The sequence below is a fragment of the Sus scrofa genome, chromosome 6, assembly GCF_054392235.1.
Source record: "Sus scrofa isolate SSC_HxYL_T2T_F1_AM1 chromosome 6, Sscrofa_HxYL_maternal_Yorkshire_Landrace_v2.0, whole genome shotgun sequence".
Taxonomy (NCBI): domain Eukaryota; kingdom Metazoa; phylum Chordata; class Mammalia; order Artiodactyla; family Suidae; genus Sus; species Sus scrofa.
Window position 1 is genome coordinate 32230047 of NC_139388.1, and position 22703 is coordinate 32252749.

The 22703-nt window shown below is 42.3% G+C and overlaps 1 long non-coding RNA gene across 21 annotated transcripts in view; it reads left to right on the forward strand.

Moving 5' to 3' along the window:
* Positions 1 to 15226, forward strand: part of LOC102165609 (uncharacterized) — a 54236-nt gene extending 39010 nt beyond the window's left edge. For 8 of the 21 annotated variants that reach the window (XR_014805870.1, XR_014805869.1, XR_014805872.1 and 5 more), the window contains 7 exons: positions 2193 to 2307; positions 4986 to 5124; positions 6989 to 7206; positions 7430 to 7476; positions 12211 to 12268; positions 12534 to 12662; positions 14886 to 15226. This is a non-coding gene — a long non-coding RNA (uncharacterized LOC102165609). Of the gene's footprint in view, positions 1 to 586; positions 746 to 2192; positions 2308 to 4985; positions 5479 to 6988; positions 7207 to 7429; positions 7477 to 12210; positions 12269 to 12533; positions 12663 to 14885 lie in introns of all 21 variants that reach the window. The other 13 variants (XR_014805871.1, XR_014805875.1, XR_014805866.1 and 10 more) reach the window with 5 other exon arrangements.
* Positions 15227 to 22703: the final 7477 nt, after the last annotated feature.

Here is a 22703-nt window from a genome sequence, read left to right on the forward strand (position 1 = left end):
TTTTCGCAAACGCACACAGCCCTCTGTCCACAGGGTAGAGGAAGGTATACGCTGGAGTTACTTAAACAAGTACAGAGCTCAGCCTGAGAAAGATGACACACGTTTCCTTCTGACTTACAATTACCGTAAAACACCTAATAGTCCGTTGGTCACCTTTCCACATCTCCTGTGCCACTGGGCTTTGTGTCAAATGCAGCACTCACGGCCCAAGACTGCAGAGTGTGGAATAAAAACAGCAGGACATAGTTCCAAAAGTCACTATCTAGTACAGATTTTGGACTAAAATCTCAAGCTATTTCTCCCCCACCCTTCCCCTACTCCCATAGTTCCTTGGGTTTTGCAAAGATTTGAGGGCAAGGGGATTACCACCGAAGTAAATAGATTTCCCATCCTGGGGACGTTCTCGTAGCTGCCACACTAAGTAGCTGAACATTTCTGCTTGCTGGCAGTCAGAGTCAGCTCTCACCTCCTGTGGAGCGCCTTCTGACTTCAAAAAGCATTCCGCAGGGTTGCCAAGATGTAGAGAGGGTTACCACTGCCTGAATTCACTTTCCATCTCTGTACTTTCTGGCTATGAGCCACACAGGAGCTGATGGAAGGCCAGAGGAGTTTGAGGTGTTTCTTCAGTTAAGGTGCTTGAAGCCCCGATGTTGGAAGGAGAGATTGCCTTCTCCTAGAATTAACTTTCGAAAATCATAACTCAATGTAATTTCAATTGGGAGGGTTCCTACAACAGATGTGCAAGGTATGCCGACTCAGTGAAGGGCTCTCTTGCTGTCTATAAAAGCTCATCTCTTTGCACCTCTCAGGGAAAAAGCAGTCGTTTAAAGTGTTTTCCCCAGTATGACAATTCTGCTGGTGGCAAACCAAGCCAGCATGAGACGTCACTGCTTCCAGAATGGCGTGAGAAATGTGCCACTTACCAACTCTCGCTGTGCAGAGCCGGAAAGCATGAATGAGGCTGGAGTCAACACAGGCTAGTTTAAAACCCCCTGGATCAGGGACGTCTTAACAGTAGCTAGCCTGTTGAATTTTTAATTTTTTTTTTTTTTTTTTTTGCCTGTTTGAATTTCTTAAAGCTTGAAGAGGTCTTTCAAGTCTGCTAGATCATTTTCAATATCGAAAATAAGCCAACACAATCCTTATTTTGTTCTGCTTTATATTTTGAATGAAAATTTAAAGTTACATAGTACTGGATTTATTTTTTTTTAAATTTGCAAGCTTCCGGCAGAATCCTTAACATGATACAATATGTCGCTGCCTGAGCCAGCTTCCTCCAACTAATTTAATAGAGATGTGAGCATAATTCGTTAGCTCAAATGAACAATAATAGGCTGCCTTTTATTTTGAAATGTAGTCAACTTATTGCACATCCCTAGGTGTAAGGAATTGTGTGAGCTCACAATACACAGCTTCTGATTTCCTTCTGTGGTGATACTTATTGAGTCTTCACTGTGAATCAATCATGATTATCTTGGGGAGGAAGGGGGTGGGGCCCTCTCAGCAGCACCTGCCCTTTGATGCTGAATCCAACTTGAGTCCGTCTCTGTCACTCTGGGTTTCTTCTCTCTCCTCTGTCTAACCCACAGGGTGGCCTGTGGTTGAAGCTGAGCTGGAGATTTCCCTGTGTGAAGCTAATTGGCCCATTTGGGGCTTCAACCCAGATTCTTAGACCTCTTAGCACCTTGCTTTAGACACCTTGGATGCAAATGCTAATGGTTAATCATTAGAAATGACTTTCTCTGTTGGGGGTCCCAGAGGGAAGGGGGCTGGCTGGCCGCTGCATCAACCCTGACTCACACTTATAGTAGGAGCTTTGGCAGTCCCTGCAGATGCAAAGGGAATTCAGGCATGGCAGGGCCAGCATGTTCTCTCTCACGTTCCAGGGAAGGCCCAGTGGGTGACACATCCCAGGACCAGCCTCCTCCGCGATGCTAATATGCATCCATCAGGAGTTAAGTTAAACAGTACTAGAGACTGGTGCCCATGTGTGAGCCACACGCCTATTTTTTGGTGGTAACCAAAAGACTGCAGGGTGACTTTCTGAGGAAAACTTGTCGTCCTCTGAAAATCTCTGATTCCATTTTGTCAACTTGAATTTTAGAGCAGCTTGAAAAGTGATTCAGCTGATGACCTTTGTCATCTTAAGGCCGTGTTTTCCTTATGTGTAAAGAAAAACATTTACTTTTTAGTACATTCAGAATTGCTGACTTACGGTGCTGAAATGCATCTGATATGCACACGAGGCCTTGAACTTAAAAGATGGATGTCAGAAGGGCCCAGCAGCCAACTTCCAGAGCCAGAATAGTAAGTAACTCTTCTTCTCCCCATGTGCAAACAGCCATTTCGGATCCACCCTGAGTTCTCTCCTGAGTCCCAGATGTGTCATCAGAACTTTTCTCAACACAGGTGTATAAGTCAAGTGCTTGGATTGGCCCTTGAGATGAGATTTATATACCAGCTCTGACCTGGGTAGCTTCATACAAGGACATTTCAGAGTTCTGCTTCTTTGGGTCTACACTGGTCCTGTAGACACTCTCACTCTCTTTCTGTCATGGCTTTTGTGTATTACTGTCCAAGTGGCATCGTTTTCCAACCTGGACTGACTGCATATGCTGGCTCATAATTACACAGCTACCAGGAAGGAAAGGAACTTTCCAAAGTCACAATTTTAACATCATAATATGATGCCATGTGATAGTAACTGACTTTTAACCTGTGTTAACTAGACTTCATTAGTTTGAGAAGTGAACTATTTTCTGTCTTTAAGTTTTCACGAAAAGTCTATTGTTTGGAAAAGAAGCATTTTCCAGATTATATACCTTAGGATACATGTCCCTTAATCCAAAACAAAGACTGTACATGTCCCTGTGTGTGTATGTGTGTGTGTGTCTGAATGTCTGTGTGTATATTCACAGCTGAACTAATAGTAAAACCATTTATCGAGCCCTTACTCTTTGCCAGATCCTATGGTAGTCATTTGAAATGTATTTGTAGTCGTTTATCAGGGCTGCCATAAAAAAATACCACAGCTGGGGGGCTTAAACAACAGAGATTTATTTTTTTATACTTCTGAAAGCTGGGGAGTCCAAGATCCTGGCGTGAGCAGGTTTGGTTTCTCTGGAGGCCTCTCTGCTTGGCTTGCAGACGGCCACCTCCTTGCTGTGTCCCCACAAGCCCTTTCCTCTGTGTGCAGGCCTCGCACACAGAGGGGCAGCCCTCGCAGCCTCTCTTTGTCCACATTTCCTCTCCTTATAAGGACACTGGTCGGACTGGCTTAGCGCCCACCCTAATGGCCTCATTTTAACTTAATTACCTCTGTAGAGGCCCTATCTCCAAATGCAGTCACATTCTGAGGTACTAGAGATTAGGGCTTCAACATACTTAGGATGGAGGAGAAGGAGACACAATTCAGCTCATAACTGTGTTGGATCCTCACCACAATTTTTGTAATAAGGATACTATCATTATCTCCATTTTAGAGATAAAGAAACAGAGGCTGGTAAAAGCTGAGTCACTGGCCTGTTGACCTTCATGTAGCAAGCCAAGCATACCACTTCCATGCTGTGTATTTCTTTTTCAGCTGTGTGTGTCAGAGGAATCATTTAGTTTATGAAGTGAGTTTGAAAAGGCACATCGAAATTTTGGGAATCCTTTAAAAGGAGATGTGTATCGCCATGTTGCTGATGGGGCCTTTGCCACTTAGCAGCTGCATGACCAGAGCAGAGGCTATTGCTCTGCTCTGGCCCTTGGTTTTCTCGTCTGTCAAATGGGGATATTAATCGCACCTGCCTGAGAGGGCTGTTGTGAGCAGGATGTGAGATCATCCATAGGACGTCTCCGTGACAGTGTCTGTGCACAGCAGATATTAAGTAGATGTTGGTAGCTGTCACTGTACATGATTTATCGTTCCTCCGAGGTTGCATTTTCAGGATGGGACAGAGAGATTTCTATCACTGCATTTTAACATTTGAAAGTGTTATTGCATGCTGGTTATTTGGATCTGTGTATTAACATAGTTCTAAATATCATTTTCAACGTATTAGGTCATTTTCATTGGCAACATGTCAGAGGCTGTGTAACACATCGAAAGGGGTTTAATTCATTGGCTGCGTGTCATAAATGTGGCACAGCACTGAGAATCAGACCGACAGTACCTGCTTTTAACTGTTGGACAGACCAGCAGGGTTTCCTTGGAGTTAGGTGACGTGCTGAACTGTTGCTTTTATTCCCTCAAAACCGATTTTCGAGTGGCCCCATTGCACAGTGGCTTGGCCGTCACTCTGTTATGCAGAGGCCTAAACGGGGCACTTGGAATGTTGCAGAAAGAGTTCCTAGAGAGCCTAGCTCGTCCACCAGACCCCACATGGCTGCCATGGTCTTCCTTGGTGGGCTGCATTGTCACGGAGCCAGCCCCCTGGAGGGATGCTCCTGAGGTTGCTTCCAGACATGTAACATCGCAAACCGTGCTGGGCTGCACGGCCTCATCTATCTAGTCTAAGGTGCTTTTACAAGCATTTTTCTAGATTAAATTCCTAGCAGTGGAGTTTCGGGGTTAGAAGTTAAGGATATTTGCAATTTCCATAGATATTATCAAACTGTCCTTCAAACCCGTTGAACCAACACATTCTCACCCACAGTGGATGCTTACTTGATATCGTCAAACATCTTCATTTCTACCGACATGATAGCTAAGATCCATTCTTCCGTAGTTGCTGTGACTTGTATGTTTGTAATTACGACTGTGATTAAACACCATTTCATCCATTTGCTCCCTGTTTATATTTTTTAGTTCTGGGTGCGAATTGCCTATTCATAGCCTTTGTCCACTTTTCTGCTGGGTGTGTCTTTTTCCAATGAAACCCTTTGGCAATGAAGGAAACGAGCCCTTAAGGCAAATATTTTCCCCAGTTTACCTTTTGTCTTTTGGCTTTGCTTGTAGTATTTTGGTCCAACCTAAGTTTTTAAATTTACATGTGTTTCAGTTTCTCAACAAAGAGGAAATTTGTTGAGAGTTGGACTAAATCTCAAGATCCCTTTGCGTCAACAGAAGACTACAAATACTAACAGACACCAAAGGAGAGGAAGGCAGGTCCAGTGCTGGGTTTTTGCAGACTTTACCAGGTAGGTGAAGGCTGCTTCTATGGTCTAGGCCTTTTCAAGGATTCTGTCATCTCTCCTGTAAAATACTCTGCTCGGCATTGTAGCAGCTGAACAGTGGACGTTACAGTCAAGGTATGATTTTTAAAGTATTTTTTAAACTGCTTTTATTACTGTTATAAAAGTCATAGGGTTCACTATAGTGATTTGAGTTTTTAAAATCCAGCCTCTGGCCCCATGCCTCCCCCTCAGAAATGTGCCAGGTGAGTCCTTCGATGTTTGGGATAAAGGAACGTGGGTCACAAAGGGATGAACCTCCCCAGAAGGCTTGATGGGCTCGAGGATGCTCTAAGGCTTCCTTGGAGGCAGGGAGAGAAGGTGAGAACTTGGAATGAAGACCTGAAATGACTTGGAGATATTTTTGCATAATTTACCATGTAGCTTTAAACTTCGTGGAAAACATGAGTCCTCCTACCTTTAAACTTTCTCATCTATAAAACTTAATCTATTAAGGAAAAGTCCAGCATCTAAAGGAGAGAGCTTCTCAGAACCTCCATGTGCAAATGAATCACCTGGGGATCTCGTTTGAATGTAAACGCTGGGGCTCGGTGGGGGGCTCGGGTAGGCCTGAGATGCCGCATTTCTACCCAGCTGCCTGGCCCCAGACCTCGCAGGAACCAGGCTCTAAAATACAAATCTCCTGAACACATTCCCTTACTGGTATTGTGTGTGCATATACGCATGCTCTCTCTATGTCTTTCTAGTCCTGCTTTCTAAAACATTAATTGAGAAGTAGGCCATTGTTACAGAAGCCACAGCGCACGTCATGAAAAAAACAGTGGGTACAAAGGCAAAACATTGACAAATTGATACTTTCTTGCTTGGTCACGCCTGATTTAAGGAAATGAACCCAAAATGGGCTGTGTGAATTGGAAATTGACTTCAACCACATTTAAATTGTTCTCCTTTAAAATATTAGCGCTTGAGTGTGTAAACCAATATTTATTTTCTAATCAAAGGTTTGCGGCAAATTGTTTATAAATGAAAGAAATGAGGAAAGAATGCTTTAAAATGTTTCTAGTAATAGAAATGGAAATAGGATATTTTAGTTCTTTAAATGGCAGACACAGGCCTCAACTAAAATTCATCCTGTTCAGGGAAGAGGAAATCATATGAAAAACTGGTCATAGTATAAAAAAGCTCAGGCTGGCACCTCTCTGCCAGGGATCATGATAAATATTTTTCAGTAGAAAAAAAAGTTGGAAGATCCAGCCACATTAAGGGAGAATCTATTAGCAGAATAATTGTATAGAGAGGACCCCTTAAGAAAAGCTTCCAAAATTCCATTATCTTAACTGTCACTCGCCACTTGGAGTTGTCTCGGCTGTGTGTTTTCATGAATTACCAGAGCTGTTTGTTTTTTCCTTTATCAGTCATCACCCTGTCAGCCGGGCCATTCATAACAACTTCTGGCAGCTCATCAGAGTTCAGAGCCTGGCTAGGACCCTATCAACCCTCACACCTCATTGTGTGAGACTGTTTACCAGCATTGCCTTTTTCTGTAAATATTACAAACAGAGCCCTGAAAGTGGAGATGTGTGAAAACAAAATGGACAAATCTTGTAGCAGTTGGGCTGAGATGGCAGCTGCGGGTGGGGGGAGGGGGAGGGACCGAAAACTTCCAAGTCCTGTGTTTTCTTTATTGGGCTGGATACCGCCTAGTCATCGGGCTTGAATTCTTGTGTATGCTGGCCAATTAGACAGTATTTAATTTGCCTTAACATTCGTGTCAGTTTGGTGAAAGTGAGACTTTGTAATTAGGGAGTTCAGATCGGGCCTCTGTCACAGTTCTGCTCACTTCCTCTCATTTAATGCCCCCCTTTTTCAGTGTATTATCACATTTGATGTGCTGAGTTCCCCCCGCTGTCTTTTATGCTTGACTCGTGACAAGGTGGCCCACGTTACACAGCCAACAGCAAATGGACTCAGTCTCCTGGATTTAACGGCCTGAAGCTTCTGCCAGATTCACCCTTCAGAAATAGTTTCCTTTTTCAAATGAATGTCAACCATTCTCTACTGAAGCTAATATCACCACCTTGCAAATGGGTATGATTTTCTTTGTTGTTGTTCTCTGTTTTTACTGAAGTTATGTATGCACAGATTTTGAAGTGTCAGATTGTTCCAAGTTTTGTGATGGCAATAGCCATCTCCCCAGCCCCAGCCCCTCCCTGGAGGCAACTGCTTTCAATTCTGGCGGCAGATTATTTAGAAAATAATTTCACAGTGAGAATATAGATTGTTTCGCTTTACCTGTTCTTTGATGTTACAGAAATGGGATCACAGGGCTGTGACTTGCTTCTTCCACATACTGTGAAGGTAGGTTTTCTTTTAATTACTCTTTTTTAAAACCAAGTATGCTTTATGTACAATAAATGCACAGATGCTCAACATACAGTTCGATACGTTTTGACAAATAAATACACCCACGTAACTGTACACCAAACTCCGGAACATTTCCACCTGCCCAGAAAGTCCCCCGTACACCTTTGCAGTCAGTCCCCTTTCCTGAAGCCATCACTTTTCTGATTTCTTTCATCATGGGTTAGATTTACCTGTGCTAGAACTTTCTATTTGGCATCATACAGTAGGAACTCTTTTGTGCCTGGCTTCTTTTGCTTAAAATGATATCTTTGAAATTCATGCAGAACTTTATTCCTTTTAACTACCAAGTAGTATTCTATTGTATGAGAATATTACCCCCCCCTTTTTTTTTTATCAGTTGACTTGTTGATGCTCAGTTGCTTCCATTTTGGGGGTCTATTGAGTTGCCTTTTTATTATTGATTCGTAAAAGTTATGCATATTCTAGCTAACAAGTTCTTTGTCAGAACTAGGCTTTGCAAATATCTTTCCCAGTCTGTGTTTTATCTTTTCATCTTCTTAATGGTGCCATTCAATGAGTGGAAATTTATAATTTTGATTATGTTCATTTTTTGGATTTTTTTAGTGACTCGTGCTTTTTGTATCCCGTCAGAGGACTCTGCCGACAAGGAGACTGTGCCGATATTCTCTGACATTCCCCTTTAGAAAACACTGAAGCTGTTTCTAGTTTCAAATTGTGCAGGAAGGCTTCCTATTGAAATCTAATTTTTGTGTATGGTGCGAGGTCAAGGTTCTTTTTTTTTTTAATGTGGACGTACAGTTGATCTAGCATCATTTGTTAGGAAAGTTTTCCTTTCTCCATTGAGTGAGTGTTTGTGTGTGTGTATTTCAGGACTTTCTTCTGCCTCACTAACTTGTTTATATATCTTTATGTAGGTAACAGTGTCTTAATTATTATGGTTTTTAAGCACTCTTTAAAAGCAGGTAGGATAAGTTAAATTCGTTCTTCTTTCTAAGGTTATTTTTACCATTCTTCATCTTTTGCATTTTCATGTACATATATAATCAGCTTGTTAATTTCTATTCCAAGCCTCATGGAATTTCAATTGGGACGGCACTGAATTTATATATCAATTGCACTGAAATTGTAGATCAATTTTAGCAATATCAATTTTTCCCATCCTTAAGTTATATGGCTTAAGTTTTTATTTAATAACTTTCTATGATATGTAGTAGTTTTTATTTTATATTTTGATATTTTTATTTTATTTTTTGTCTTTTTAGGGCTACACCTGTGGCATATGGAGGGTCCCAGGCTAGGGGTTGAGTTGGAGCTACAGCTGCCAACCTACACCAAAGCCACAGCAATGCCAGATCCAAGCCACGTCTGCCACCTACACCACAGCTCATGGCAATGCCAGATCCTTAACCCACTGAGCAAGGCCAGGGATTGAACCTGCGTCTTCATGGATGCTAGTCAGATTTGTTTTCACTGAACCATGACTGGAACTTCTGTAGTAGTTTTTAGAATATGAGTTTTACCTATCTTTATTTTTGAGTATTTTATGTTTTTCCTATAGTTATAAATGAATTGCTCTTTAATTTTGTTTTCTTAGAGTTTTCTAGGAAAATATTAAAATATAATATTATGTATATTGACCTTAATTCCTATAACTTTGCTAAATTCGCTTCTTAGTTCTAGTCGTTTTGGGGGGGTAGATTTCGTAGACTGTTTTATATTAGTTTGGGTCAACTGCAAAAAAAATATTTTGCTTCTTTTTAAAAAGATTTGTATACCATTTTTTTCTTACATTGTTGTGCTAGATAGGGCTTCCAGTGTATTGTTGAATAGACATGGAGAGAGTGGATATCTTGTTCCCGAACTAAGAAGCATTCAGTATTTCACCATTAAGTGTGACACTAACTGTTGTTTCTTCATATATGCCATGATCATGTTGATGAAATTCCTTTCTTTTCCGATTGTTTTGAGAATTTTTTTTTTCATGAATGGGTGTGACATTTTGTCAAAAATGTTTTCATATCAACTGAGATGTTATTTTTTTCTCTTTGATTCTGTTCATGTGATGAATTACAACTATTGATTTGATAATGCAAAACCAACCTTATAATCCTGGCATAAGCTCCACTTATTAATAACATTTATCATTTTCATACAATGCTGAATTTGATTTGTTAATATTTTACTGAAGACTTTGTGTATTTATTCATGTAGGATACTGGTCTATAATTTTCTTGTAATGTCTTTGTCAGGTTTTGGTAACAGAGTTATTATCCTGGCCTCATTAAACTATGTGAAAAGCATTTTATTCTATTTTCGCAAAGAGTTGGTATAACTGTGGTATTAGTTCTGTCCTTAAACCTTTGATAGAATTTGTGAGTAAAGCCATCTGGGCTTGGGGTTTTCTTTGTTGAAAGGTTTTTAATTATGAATTCAGTTTTGAAAATGGATATAAAGCTCTTTGAATTTTTTATGTCTTCTTGTGCTAATTTTGGTAAGATGTGCTTTTCGAGGAATTTGTCCACTTGCTCTAAGCTGTTGAATTTATAGGCATAAAATCATTAATGTTTTTGTCTTCTTGGAGAATTGAATCCCTTTTCATTATGTAATAAGCCTCTCTATCACTGGTAATATTTCTTGTCTGAAGCCTACCTACTTTGATAGTAATAAAGCTCCTTCAGCTTTCTTTTGAGTAGTGTCTGTATGGAGTATCTTTTTTTCATCCTTTTGCACTTAATCTTTTTATGTCTTTATATTCAAAGTGGATTCTTACAGGCAATATATAGTTGGGTCCAGCTTTTTATCTAATCTAACAATCTATCTTTGAATTAGTGTGGCTTACATTTAATGTGATTATTGATACGGTTGAATTAAAATCTGCCGTCTAGCCAGCTGTTTTCTGTTTGTTCCATTTGTTCTTTGTTTCCTTTTTCCTTTCTTTTTGCCTCCTTTTTGATTAATTGAGCTTTTTTTTTTTTAATGATTCAGTGTTATTTCCACTGTTGGGATTATCATGTGTACCTCCTTTGAAAAAAATTTAGTAGTTACTTTAGGGTTTATCATGTACATTTTATTTAATCAAAGTCTACATTCAAATAATATCCTGTTTCATGTCTAGTATAAGGGTAATGATATATCCCCAATTTCTCCCTCTCATTCTTTTTCTATTGTTGCTGCATATTTACTCTTGCATATGCTATAAATACACAATACTACTTTTCTCTTTTTTTTTAGGGCTGCACCCACGGCATGTAGAATTTCCCAGGCTAGGGGTCGAATTGGAGCTATAGCTGCCAGCCTAGGCCACAGCCACAGCAATGCAGGACCAGGCCACATCTGAGACCTACACCACAGCTCGTGGCAACACTGGATCCCTGACCTACTGAATGAGGCCAGGGATCAAACCCACATCCTCATGGATACTAGCAGGACTTGTTTCCACTGCACCACAACAGAAATTCCAATACTACTATTTTTGCTTTAGGTAGTTATCTTTCATAGCAATTAAAAATAATAAAAAAATGAAATTTTAACTTTGTGTACCTTAAGTTGTTCCATTTCTAATGCTCTTAATTTCTTTGTGTAGATTCAGATGTCTGTCTGCTACTATAATATTCCTTCTGTCTGAACAACTTTCTTTAACATTACTTGTAGTGTGGGTCTACTGACAATGAATTCATTCAGATTTGTTTTTTGTTTGGGGTTCAGGAAAGCCTTTATTTCTCCTTTTTTTTTTTTTTAAAGCTTCTCCTGCAGCATGCAGAAGTTCCCAGGCCAGGGATCAAATCCACACCATAGAAGCAACCAGAGCGACTCTCCTTTCTTCTTGAAAGACATTTTTGCTGGGTATAGGATTCTGACTTGATAGGTTTTTGTTGTTGTTCAGCTACAGAGACCTCATTCCTCATCTTCTATGTTGTGTAGTTTCTGGAGAAGTCTGCTGTAACACTTTCATTTTTATTTCTCTGTGTGTTACTTGTCCTTTTTTCTGGCTTCCTCATAACTTCCATTGTCTCTGGTTTTCAGCAGCTTGAATATGATATGCCTGTGGTATGGGATTGCTTTTGGGAGGGGAACATTTATTCTGCTTGGTGTTTTTTGAATGTCTTGGAATTGTTTAGTGTCTGTCATTCATTTTAGAAAATTCTGGAGTTCCCGTCGTGGCGCAGTGGTTAACGAATCCGACTAGGAACCATGAGGTTTCGGGTTCGGTCCCTGCCCTTGCTCAGTGGGTTAACGATCCGGCGTTGCCGTGAGCTGTGGTGTAGGTTGCAGACGCGGCTCGGATCCCGCGTTGCTGTGGCTCTGGCGTAGGCCGGTGGCTACAGCTCCGATTCAACCCCTAGCCTGGGAACCTCCATATGCTGCGGGAGCGGCCCAAGAAATAGCAACAACAACAAAAAAGACAAAAGACCAAAAAAAAAAAGAAAATTCTTGTGTATTTTCCCTTGCGTTTTTTTCTTCCCGGATGCCACTTGCACATAGGTTGGATCTTCTGGTATTGTCCCCTATCTCCTGGGTGCTCTGTTGTGTTTTTTACCCACTGTCTCTCCTTCCTCACTGTTCTGCAGTTCATACCAGCACTGTTGTAAATCCAGTGTCCACATATGTGAGGGTCAGACTGAAGAAACTTTGTCACTGTTGTGTCCTCTCTTACTCTCCAAATCCTGTGGGTTTATCCCTTTAAAAGATTGTTTTCTGCCATTACAGCCTCTTGGAAGGGAGTCAGAGTAGATGCACATAGGCCATCTGCCATCTTTATGTGGAGGTTAGTGTGAATTTTATTATGTAAATTAAGCATAATGGTGATAAGGACTAACTTTCCTATTTTCTTTGAAATCTATTATATCATACTTCCTCATTTTAAAGGACTTTTGCATTCTCAAAAATGAGGAAAAGAATCAAATAATAATGGCTAGCTTTTATAATAAAATACTTATATGTTAGTGTTGCAAATGCTGCTGTTGTATTAACTAATTTAATTCTGACAACAGCTTTATAACATAGGCCTTCTTTTTTTTTCTTTTTTACAGATGAAGATAACAGAGCACAGAAGATTAAGTAATTTTTCCAAAGATGCAGAAATAGAAAATGACAGAACTTGGCTTCTTAGCCACTATATTCTAGCTGCCTCCAACACATGGGAAGACAGTAGCTCTCGGGTAACGTCTTTGCCTTTGGTCTCTGCAATCCTTTATGTACTACTATTACCTCTCTAAGAATCTTAATTTATTAATCAGCAAGTGCATATTCGGTGCCTGTTATGTGCACAGAATGGTTTGTTCACTGTGGAGGTATAAAGAAAGGCGGCAGGGCTACTTCCTTCAGGAAGTTTACATCTCTCCAAGAGAAAGCCCCCACGTATCTGAAAATAAGCATAATGGTACAGAGTAATATCATCATTCAATAAAATGAAAGCTTGATTTGATCTGGGTGCTCAGAAAGCTCAAGAAACTGATTAAAAACAGTGACAGTTGTTTACTTAGTAAGAGTTTTCTTAGTGTCTGGTCTCCCCATGGTGCTTTCAGTTCTCCCTTTACCTCTTTTTTGGCAGCTTAATTTTACTGCTATTGTACTACTTATTGATATTTCCTCCACAGAGCGAATTAACTGGATTGTCTATAAGCTCAAAAGATCTTTGTAAAAGTTTAAAGTGGGAAGAGTCAAATTCATGGTCACTGTGGTTTATAGATAAATAGGAAGGAAGGACAGGAGGGAGAGCAGGAGGCAGGCAGCAGGCCTTTTATCTCAACTACATTCTTTCCTCCTCGTCAAGATGGATAACCGAGGATGAGTACATGTTAACATTGAGTGTTCTCTATTATTTCTGGAATGACCAGGAGTAAACAAAAGGTTTATAGATGCTATTGCATCTTTAGATTGGCTAGCATGGTGGCTGACTCCTAATAGAGACCTATCAAATATTTATTGTTCCATGTATTTAATGAATAAAATTGAAGAAAACCTAAGGTGGATCATTTTATAGACAATGAAGAAAAATCCTCGTGAGTTTGTATTTTAATTTGAAGGCATTTTCCCAGTGCAATGCACATCACATCTTAGGGAGAGAGTTGCAGTCAATCCGTTATCCTTATCCAGAAGCTCCTTAGGATTAAGGGATGAGACTCATTCATAGTTTATGACCACTCCCTCCCCAGCGCAGTACCCAGAAGACAGTAAGTATTTATTTGATGGAAATGCTTGTTGGATGGAAAAATGAATCATTTGTCAGTATCTAGTTTGATGCTGAAGGAAATCTTAAGTGCTCTGTAACCACCTGTCCTAAGGGTTGGTCCTACACAAAACTAACAGTACACAAGAGCAGTTTTTCAGGAAAAACTTGATAAGGTAGTAGTCAGACCATTTACTGTGAAGCCAAGCAGACCCAGAGTCTAGTCCCATTCCTGCCACTTAGTAGCTAGCTGTATGACCTCAGGAAAGTTGTGTAACCTCTCTAAGTCTCAATTTCCCAGTCTTTCAGTTTGGAGCAGTGATAGTATTTCACATGTTCGGTGTAAAGATTAAGTAAGATACTCCTCACTGTGACTAACTACACTAAGTGCTCGACCAATGGTAAATAAATAGTTACTCTACAAAGATCTCAGGAGTTGAGGCTGTGGCCATTTGGATCTGTAAAGAATCCTGACCAAAGTGGGGAAATCTAAAACACATATGCTTCCTGTGTTTCTCTTTCCTTGCTTTAGGGATTTTGAGTGACATTTGTTTGGCTTTATGAGTATGTGGGAAGAGATGGGATGGGACAGGAGCTGGAAATTCTTTCCACCTCTAGAGAATGCCCTCTACCAAGGATTTCTGCTAACAGGGCCCCATAGGCCCACCCTATCAGCTGAGGATGAAAGCAGCCAGAGACAATGGGATATGACACAGTAATGAGTTCTCATTTGTCAGGTGTCAGCTTGCCGATATGGTCTAAGGCTATGGTGTTCAATAATTCCTAGAAATTGGTAATAACGATACCATTTACACGGCAGCTCCTCTGGCAGGTTTCAGAGCAGCTCCACATACACTATCTGTTTTAATTTCCACCACAATGCAGGAGGAACCTGAAATAAATATTATCGTTCCCATTGTATAGATGAGTACATACATTCTAAAAAGCAAAATGACCATACCTGAGATCACTCAGTTGCTCAGGCATTGACCTCAGACTTGACCCTCACTCGGGGGTCCTTATTTTATTTCCATGAAACTAAATGGCCTGTTTCTTCTACAGAATCTCTCTGGCATTTTGATTCTTAAGTGTGCTTGTATCCATGCTAGACCCTTAAGAATGTGCGTTTGTAAGATCATTTAGTAATCAGTTGCAGCAGCTAAAAGGGGCAGCCAGTTTTTTTGAAACCTTATGTGTCTTTTTGGACCAACAGGGAACAAAATTATTCATCTTGATACAGCAAGTCTTCAATGATGTCAATAGGAAAACAGCCACAGCCATGCTAAAGGCTTCAAGCACCACCGGTTTTGTCCAGAGGAGGCCATGGTTATTCTGGCGAAGTACAAGGCCGAGGTCATTTTGAGCTGTCACTCTCTTGAGGGTCCGAGTCTATGAAGCAGAGTAAGCTCAGGACCTACAGCACTGGACCTCTAGGAGGGCAACCTCACCAGCAGATGAGGTCATGATGGATGATTCCTAATTATGGAGTCCTTTTCATCTCTCAGTTTATATTCTGAGTTTCTACCTAGAATAAATTCTACTGTTTCTCATTAACGCACTCACTGTCTTTGTTTTGAATGGAAAAGGGGAAAAAAATATGTTTAAACCTCTGCTACCAGCATACAGAGTATGCCGAAAGAGGCATATCTGTTTCCATCCCGAGTCACATTAATCTTTACAGTTCTCCAAAGTAACTAATTATTGTGTGGTCGGCTCCCTGTTTGTATGGATGGGTAGTAGGTATCCTTTATGAGTTTCTGGGTGACAGTTTGTCGCATGACGAATTTTCTCCAGAAACTGTTCTTCAGTGTATTGCCAAATTCCTGAATCAAGAATGAGAAGTCCAACTAGTTAGGCTAAAGGCACAGCCAGCCAATTGGCCATAGCCTGAGCGCATCCTTCCTAGAGCCTTACCTCTCAGAGAGGATTGATGGGTTAAGCTCCAGAGGACTTGCTCTCCATTTCAAGTCTTCCAGCGGCAGCGGGGCAGCCACACCACAGTCGTCTGTCCTGAGCCCGTCTCGCAGGTGGGACACGTTTACAAGTATGAGATCCCTGCACACACCTGTGCCCTCTGACGAGAGCTTGGTGGTCGTGGGGAACGTGCACACGTCACAGCCACTGTGCCGTGTTCTGAGTCACCCCATTTTCTTCCAGCAACAGCAATCTGAAATGAAAAGAATCATCACATTTGGCACATGTCAATACAAAGGCCTGGGTAGATGGCACACCTTGTTTGAGGTCACACAGTCATTTAACGGCCGAGTAGGAGGGGGAGCCTGGTTCTGTCTGCCTCCAGCCCAGTGGTTTCAACCATCACCCTGGGTGTCACTTCTGAGGTCACGGCTTCCCAGCGGTAACTGTTAGAGGCCAGAAGACGTGGGCCTGGGGGAGCTTTTAAATGTGACATAACTCTTTGCCTGCTGAGATTCTTATGTTTAAAAACCCAGAGGAAGATCATATGAATGTATTTATTTAACATTTATGTACAATATTTACGTTTACAAAATGCTTTATAGTGGAACAGAATGAGCAGAAATTTTTATTGGGGCATATAATTGTCTTTCATATTCATTTATTCCTTTGATTTATATCAAATGTTCTCCACTTGGTCTTCTGAGATCATGTACAATGGTAACAAATTGAAAATAAGATTAATAAAAGATTATTCTGTATCACTCTGAGGGAAAATGGAGCAGGGCCATACCGTCCTCCGTTCTCGATAGATGTTACACAAAAGCGCGTCATGAGGTCCCCAGCACACAGTCTGTAATACCAGCTGTGCTTGTTCATGGTGCTTTGAAACTATGTTTGGCGTCTATTCTTCCTTTATTAGGTGGTACTCATTTTCTGCCATTCAGCTGGTTGGGGTGCTCAACATTTTAGATAATAAACTGCTCCGAGTAGCATCTGATGAGACTGCCTGGTGGCCTGTCTTCATTGATCACCGAGCCAGAAGCCTCTGCAGAGGTTTCTTGCCCATGATTCCCTCTGCCTGGAAGTCCCAATAGCACCTTCTCCAAGAACCTGGCCTTGAGCCCTGATCCTCAAGAACCTCCTGCTGGTGGTGGGTCCTGGCATTGCCTTTTATCTTCTCTTTAGCCCATAAGACTGTATGAAGAACTCTGGACTTCCAGGCTTTGGTGAGAATAGATTAAAATATGTATATATTGATAAGGTACTATTTTGTCATTTTTAAGTTGCTATGGTCTGATTTAAAATCAATCTTTAAAAGATTAAAGAGAAGGAATCTCTTTAGTGCAAAGTAGTCTGAAGGCTTACAATAAATATATGCCTTGTCTTCTTAAGGACTCTGATCATTACTCTGGAGGGCATACAAATATATGGCTCAGAGCAAATGCCCATATTTGGTTACCTTTCAAGTTCTAAATGTAAATAACTCGTGGGTGTAATCAATAGATTAAAAAGTTACTCTCAAAAATTTTTTTTCTTATCCTTGGATACATGGGTGTGAATATTAATTTTTTTTTCTTTATGAATCATAGGTAGGGTGCCTAAATAACTGTGGTTTAGAAAGATGAGTGTGGAAGTCAGCCCTGGGAAGGAGGTTTGGGGACAAGCAGATGGGGTAAGTGATTCCCAGCCTGGCTAAACATTAATAATTATGATAGATCCTACCAACCAGGACCAACCAAATCAGGGTCTGGGGGGTGAGCCCGGGCGCTAGTGTCTTTAAACTGTGCCAGGCAATCTGATCGGCATCCGGGGCTGAGAAGCACTGGGTTAGCAGCTGCCGTAGTCCACTCTTGAGAAGAATGAGTGACAGGGTAGCAGTCGTCAGCCCTGCCTTCCCCACACTGGCCAGGTAGAGGCGCCCGATTGTCATCCAGCCCTGACCCAACCTGGAAAGAACTTAGGCTGCTCCTCTCTGGTGGTTGGCGGTTTCTAGAACTGGTCTCGCTGTCCTCAGCAGGGCCCAATGAGCCTCGCGGTGCTACCCCGGCACCCTCTCCTCCATTCTGGTCTCCTGTCTGGAATTCCTGATGGGCCCAAACCTCTGCCGGCTCCCCTAGGCCTGGCTGCTCTTTGCTTAGCCCCTGATGACTCCTGTTCATGGACCCAGGGCCTTGTTCCCCATGTCCAAGCTGCCGCCCGGGGCCCCCCTTTGAACAGACTGAACCACCCAGAATCACAGTAGAGGCTCCATCCTGACTCATCTGAGCGTGGCAAACTCAGCCAAGTCCCCCAACAGAACCACCTCCTCGAACTTGGCCCCTCAACAAGGCCTTCGAACTCCTGGAGACATAAACTCCACATCCGTGATGGGAGGACACCCAAGACACGCACAGGGGGGCTGAACATGGGGAGGGGTGAAAAATGGGGGCCACTAATGCAGTCAGCCAACCACAGATGGGAAGCAAATAAGGGAGATATTGATTGAGCATTTCTGGGAAAGAAGCAAAAATTGTGTGAACATCAGCTCTATGGGGAGTTTAATTCGATCTGAGGTGAAAACGAGGTGACAAAATGACAACTGTGATCACGTTGCCATGAAGCATTCAAAAGTTTGGCAACTTGGATGTGGGTTGAGAAAGGTATATGGATTATTTTGACAAATTAATCATGGCAGCTTCAGAGTGCTGCTCACAAGTATGAACTGGGGGGCGGGGGGAACAGATTCAGATGAGATCCTGCAGAGACTGGGGGGCCCACCAGGCAAAGCTGCCCCCTCCCAGGAAAGGAACAGGGCAGTCAGGGCCACAGCCACTGCAGCAGGAGTCTGGGGAGCTGCTATGGATGTGGGCGTAGGAGGTGCACCCAGCTCATCCCTTTGCTGCTGACACAGGGGCCTCAGTGCCCTGAAGTTCCTCTTATCCAGGCACTGGGGCAGCCTGTACCTCTCTGCCCCTTTGAAATGTGAGGAGTGGCATATATCACTTTGTGGAAGCCCTGAAGAGCCTCCATGATATATTTTGTCATTGTTCTCTTTCCCTCTGACAATGAATTGTCAACATTGTGTTGAGACGGTGGCATCCAAAGATGGTAGAATCTTGGGTCCCTGGGTGACTAAACGAAGCACAGCCACCTGCTGACCCAGTGGGCAGAGAACATGAAGGAGACAGAACCCTTTATCGGGTTAAAGCCATGGAGCATCGGGGGTGGCTATTACTGCAGCAGAGCAGAGCCAATCCTGACAACTGCAAGAACCTTCCCCATGGACGTGCCCCTGTTAACTGTCTAGAACTTGAACTTACTTCTAGCCTGGTAAGGTAGAAAGAGGTAGTTTTTTCATTAGTGAGAGAAGTTTCTGGCATTATCTTTCCATGCTCATCTAAGGTGGGGGAACCAAGGGGATGAAGAGTGGGAGGGAACTAATACCTGCTGCGTTCCTACTCCATGCTAGGCACCTCGAGGGCTGCTGCGTGTGTAGATAATCTTGAGAACAGTGTGGTCAGAGCATTTTGATTTTTTTTATTATCGATAAGGAAGAAGGGCTCAAAATTAAATTACTTATCTAAAAATCACCAAGCTAAGAGATGACAGAGCCAGGACCAGAACCCAGGTCCATCTGACTACAAAACCGATATTCTTTTCCCTGTAGGATAAACATACAAGCAGAGAGCTTTTTTTTTTTCCCTTTAGGGCCACACCCGTGGCATATGGAAGTTCCCAGGAAGTTGAATTGGCTGCTGGCCTACACCACAGCTCATGACAACGCCGGATCCTTAACCCACTGAGCGAGGCCAGGGATTGAACTCGTGTCCTCACAAATACTAGTCAGGTTCATTTCCTCTGAGCCACCAGGGGAACTCCAACAAGCAGTGAGCTTTTGACCGCTGCTAGCCTTTTCATTGTTTTCTCCTGACCATAATCTCTTTGGAATAATCTTTAGTTAGATCAATCTACAATTCCCAGCTATTATTCTTAGAATTATTTTCTTCTTTCATTTCACTCAGATTTGTTTTTACTGATCTTTGACACTGAGGTGCTACAAATCTGTGTGTTTGTTTAAACTCCAACCAAACGTACTCATGTTTGTTTTAAGTTGTAATATCATCACCAGGGTATCTGGAAATTCCTCCACTGTGGGTACAGGTGTTTTTTTTTTTTTTTTTTTTTTTTTTTTAAAGTAAGGTTTGCCCTTTCTGGCAAGAATCTTGGAGGAGGGAACTAAAGTGAGATGGAGAGGAAGAGGGTTTATTTGTGAAAAGGGGAGAATGAAGGCTGTACTCAATTAACAGAGACCCTTTGGTACCTGGGGTCTTTTCAGCTGCAGTCTCTGTGACCCTTAGAAACATCTGATCCATCTACTTCAGAAGCACCCCAGTGACTCCTGCTGGGCCTCCCCCAAATAAGATGAAATCCTCATGGAAACACACAACTCACCTCCTCTTGCACATGGGATGAATCCCTTGGCTTTACAAGGCAGCCAAGCTGCCCCCTTCAGTGTTCAGCCGAGGGTGTACCTCAGTCTGCGTCCTCTGACTCCTGACACGACTTCTGGATGGAGAGCTAGGATGTTGCTCAAGTGTAACCGTATTAATTATCAAGTCACTTTAACACATGTGTGATGTATGTGTGCATTTATTTCACAGGAATGGTATAAAGATTAAATACTTAATGAATCCATTTTTCATATCCAGGGTATATTTGCCCTCCGCCTAACTATATCTCTCCCTTCTGTTTCTCATGAGAAATATAGCTATCTTTATTATGTAATCAGTAATATATCATTCCTTCTAAGCAGGATCTAATTTTAGCAACATGATGAATGGCCCAGGAATGCAGTCCCCTGCCCTCTGCAGAAAGGAATATATATCAGACCTGCTCAGGTGTGTGTCATTTCTTTATATTGGGAGCGTTCAAGCTCCCCAGGTGGCAGCCTGGGTCTTTCTGGCCGAGAGCCCCAAGGTCTGTCTCTGTTCCGGCTGCACAGGCAGCACTGGGAAGCGGCCATGTGTGAACAACGACAAGGTCTGCTCACTCCAGCCAGTGAGGGACGCGCCTGGGTTTACCGCAGTGGCTAGGAAATGACCACTTGGGGCTTTTCTTTCTTTCTTTCTTTCTTTTTTTTTTTTTTTTTGTCTTTTTAGGGCCGCACCCGCAGCATATGGAGGTTCCCAGGCTAGGGGTTGAATCGGAGCTGGTGTAGGTTCCCCCGGCTTACGCCACAGCCATAGCAACATGGGATCCGAGCCACGTCTGTGACCTACACCCCAGCCCCCGGCAGTGCCCGACCCTTAACCCACGGAGCAAGGCCAGGCATTGAACCTGCATCCTCATGGATCCTAGTCAGATTCGTTTTCACAGCCCGTGCAGGACCATCCTCAACGTCCCACCCACCACCTCCCGTCTTTCCCCCCTTTTGCCTTTAAGCGGTGCAATGTCTAAAAATAAAGGCAGGAATCATTCCAGCTTGACTAGCAGCATGAGGAATTAGTACCTCGGTCTTGAGCTTTCAAGGAGAAAACGATCCTTTCCTTTCCTGCCGCCTGGGAGTTTTATAGCTGCTGCTGCCCAGTCACGGCACCTTACATCTCGAGAACATTTTAACATGCAAGCTATTTTGAATTCATTTTTGAGTCGATCGGTTGGAGAATCAAAGCAGTACCTTATCTGCATGTCAGAGGTGAAAACTGAGGCTTAGAGAGTGTACATGATTTAAGTTTGGAAGCATGTGGACTAAATTAAAAACTCCGTATTTCATGGCTAAACTTACTTTTAAATGACCTCTATATAAGATGGAAAAGTTAGAGGTGCTTGTGTTTGCAACAACTGTACATGTGAAACCCTGAAATTTCTTGTGCAACTACTGTATTTGCTGATTCCAATATGTACTTTTCTCTCCTCCTTGTGTCTCCAAAACTGGGATACAGCTGATAATCAATGGAGTATCGTAATCTAATTGGTAATGTTTTCCCTTTCTTTGTGGTTGCGGCAGATTGGTACCTAAAAAGCCCACAGTTTTGACCCTTCTCTGTCTCCACGCCCTTTGGGATGTCACTTTATGATTCCTCTCATCAGTCAGGTCTGTTTCCCCAAGCCTTACCTTTATTTGTTCCTAAAGAGGACACTGGTGGGACCCACCCATCCCCTGGGCCTTGACCGCCTCAGCGTCCAGACATCTACAGGCACCTGCATTCTTTGCTTGAGGCTGTCTTTGGATGCCAACGCCCGCTTTGCCTACTGTGATGGGTTAAAAATATGTTCCCCTGGCAGCTGTAGCTCTGATTTGACCCCTAGCCTGGGAACTTCCATATGCCATGGTGTGGCCCTAAAACTAAAGCAAAAAAAAAAAAAAGTTCCAGAGTCTTTGACATGCTTCCCTCCCTCCCCTCCCCTTGAACATGGACCCCATTTCATGACCTGACTCACTTCTCCCAAATGGAAGGTGATGGAAGTAGCGTGACTTTCAAGAAGTTATAAAAACACTGTGGTCTTACTCTCTGCCATCACTTACTTTGGAGGGAGGACATTGCTTTGAGTAGCAGTTTAGCCAAGTAATTACTATTTTTCTGACTATGGATAGGCAACCTAACTAGTTTGAGTCTTAATTTTATTTATTTATTTATTTAATTTTATGGCCACATCCTTGGCATATGGAAATTCCTGGTCCAGGGATTGAATACAAGCCACAGCTGCCACCTACACTGCAGCTGCAGCAATGCCAGATCCTTTAACCCACTGCGCCAGGCTGGGCATCCAACCCACACCTCCGCAGTGAACCAGAGCTGTGGCAGTCAGATTTTAATCCATTGCACCACATCAGGAACTCCGAGTCTAATTTCTTTAAGTATGAAAAGGGGGAAATAGTTTTTATGTGGAAATCACCCAGCATTGCACATGGAATATAGTAAAAGCACTCAGGAAACATCAGCTGAGTTATTATTACCTAAAATAGGTAAACCCAAAGCCATGCATGAGGTAACCCAGTTTGCCCCCATCCTGTTGCCAGCCCATGACATAATTGCATTTATCTGCCCTCTAGAAGCTGAGCGTGGCCTTGCTCTTTGTGTTTGCCAATGAAATATAAGCATAAAAATATATTCTATTTCCTACAAACTTGTAA